This window comes from Acanthaster planci, linkage group LG01 (genome assembly GCF_054643075.1).
Source record: "Acanthaster planci isolate LZ-2023a linkage group LG01, COTS_SCS, whole genome shotgun sequence".
NCBI lineage: Eukaryota > Metazoa > Echinodermata > Asteroidea > Valvatida > Acanthasteridae > Acanthaster > Acanthaster planci.
The window spans coordinates 510,071-510,277 of record NC_141777.1 but is presented as its reverse complement, the minus strand read 5'-3'; positions in this window follow the sequence as shown (position 1 = coordinate 510,277).

The window sequence follows — 207 nt, the reverse complement described above, 5'->3', positions numbered from 1 at the left end:
CTTGGAAGGGTTCATTTCAAAAAAGTGGGAGCTGGAAATTTATGATCCCATTAAAATCTAGAATTTTTTTCCTGGAAAAAAATTGCTACTCCCACTGATTGAATAATTTAGTTATTTTAGTGAATAGATTCAATTTTTTTAATATTAACCCCTACTTGTAGCAGTAGTGATTGCCTTTATAATTAAGGAATTTACCTTTAAGATAAA